A 2,592-nucleotide genomic window follows, 5' to 3' on the forward strand; every position below is an offset into this window, starting at 1 on the left:
TAGGGATGGGGTTTCACCATGTTGGCCATGCTGGTCTTGAACTCCTGGCCTCAGGTGATCTGCCCACCTCAGCCTCCCAAAGTTCATCTCAGTTATTTGGACTGCATGGAAATCCATTGTCTGTTTTTTTTTTTAAGACAAAGTTGGCAAAGTAGGAAGAAAACAGGATGTAGAACATACATAAATTTATGTTAATTAATGCACACTAATGACATCTTTTCTCCTCTTCTTTCCATAACTACCACTAGGTAAATAAGAGACATAGGTGATCGTTAATGGTTGAACTAATAAAAACTTAAAGCATAATTGCTAGATGTACATCATAGAGTTTTAGTGAGGATAAAAAAAGATGGTAAGTTGTGTAAAGCAGTTCTCCAACTTTAAAGTGCATGGGAATCACCTGGGGATCTTGTTAAAATGCAGATTTTGATTCAGTAAATCTTCAATGGTGCCCAAGAATCTGCATTAATTTTTTTTTAAGAGAGAGAATCTTGCTCTGTCACCCAGGCTGGAGTGGAGTGCAGTGGCACACTCATAGCTCAGTGCAGCCTGGAACTCTTGGGCTCAAGCAGACCTCCTAATTCATCCTGAAGATTCTGGATTTCTAGTAAGCTCCCAGGTGATCAGATAGTGCTCGTCTGTGGACTTCATTTTGAATAGCAATGATGTAAAGCACTTAGCTTGTTACCTGGCACATCTTAGTCCAGTCTAAGTATGATAAATGTTATTAATACCAGATAGTTTATGAGAGCCAAGAAGACCCTCTGCCACCAAATATCTTCCTCAGCATATCTGAAAATATCTGCCTTTTTATTGTGTAACATCTTTTTAAAAGTTAGTATCTGTGGGAGGATTAATGAGTGAGTTGGCTTAATCAGATTGCGGCCCTCCCAATTTGTCAGAAATCACCAAACGATTTGAAATTTTTAATTATTATTATTATTATTTTTTGAGACTGTTTTGCTCTTGTTGCCCAGGCTGGAGTGCAATGGTGTGATCTCGGCTCACTGCAACTTCCACTGCCCAGGTTCAAGCGATTCTCCTGCCTCAGCCTCATGAGTAGCTGGGATTACAGGCACCTGCCACCATGCCCAGCTAATCTTTTTTGTATTTTTAGTAGAGACGGGCTTTCACCATGTTGACCAGGCTGGTTTCGAGCTCCTGGCCTCAAGTGATTGGCTTGCCTCGGCCTCCCAAAGTGTTAGGATTACAGGCGTGAGTCACCGTAACTGGCCTAGAATTTTTTTTTTTACCACTTTGTTGAAGTACAATTTACATAACAATAGAATTCACCAGTTTTAAGTGTACAAATTTGCTGAGTTTTGACAAATGGAGACAGTTGTATAACCACTACAACAATCAGGATATAGAGCATTTCTGTAACCCCAAAAAGTTCCCTCTTGCCCCTCCAAGGTCTAGAATTGTTAATGGGGGAAAAAGGAAGGTGATTTAGGAGTCAGAGTAGAGGAAGACTAATAAGCTCTGGTTGCTTCAGTTTTGCCTAGAAAGCAGGAGATTAGAAAATCTCAACTGACTTGGATGTGTATTTCATATCTTGTTAATTTAGGGTGACCCACTGGCTCCAGTTTGCTGGGACTTTCCAAGTTTTAACACTCAAATTCCCATGTCTAGAGAACCCCGCTGTGTCCCACAGGCAGATCAGTATAGTTGGTTGCCCTAGCTGTGATATTCATGTCATTGTTCTTACACTGGAGAATGCCATCTCGTTTTAGAGTCACTTTGCTCATGAGTAAGCACATAGTAGGCACTCAATTGACTGAATGGGTGGACATGCAGGTAAACCCCACATGGCTGCAGATTCCTGGCCTAGAGAACATGAGACTTGGGTTTTGGTGCCAGCTCTGCTAGGTTTGCAGTGGTGTGACCCTGGAAAAGTGGTTTTCTCACTCTGGATCTGTTTCCTCCATGGGGAAATAGGGGATATTTGTCACTTCTGCCTCTAGGACATGGATACTGCTCCACCTACACAGAGCATTATGTTTTGATGTCACTTCCACTCAGCTTTCTCTCTTTTCCTTGCCCCCCTCCACCTTCAAATGTATGTAGTAGATCAATAAATTATGTAAAGGCAGGTTGATAATAGAACTGCTGATGGGCCAGGCTTATGTAGACTGCTTCTGTGAGAGCAATAGAATTTGGACCTTGCACCAAGCAGTCATAGCTGAGAGTTGGAGAATCAAGTCTCTTCAGTTAAGTTACTATAATTACCTAATTTGTTCTTTGTGCATGCCTGGGAGAGAGGATGGTAGGCAGAGAGGACTTGCTGTTTTTAGGAATTTTCCTGGCTGGATGAGGGGGTACTTCTTATCTATCAGAGGGAGCTATTACATCAACTCAGGGTCTTAGTCAGTATCCTAGTGCTGAAGAATTAAAATTAGAAACATTAGAACTTGGGCTGCAACTTATGGCAAACTTAGGGTTAGGGAGCTGCATTCTGTTCCTGGTTCTGCCATGCACTAGTGTGGAACTGTGGGCACATTGTATAACCTCTCTGAGTCTGGTGTTTGTCCCTAGCTTTCCATTTTAATGTATCTGTATTGCCTTCCTCAGGGTGGTGCTATTCAGTGAGGC

Source organism: Colobus angolensis, unplaced genomic scaffold (genome assembly GCF_000951035.1).
Source record: "Colobus angolensis palliatus isolate OR3802 unplaced genomic scaffold, Cang.pa_1.0 Scaffold67, whole genome shotgun sequence".
NCBI classification, from domain to species: Eukaryota; Metazoa; Chordata; class Mammalia; order Primates; family Cercopithecidae; genus Colobus; species Colobus angolensis.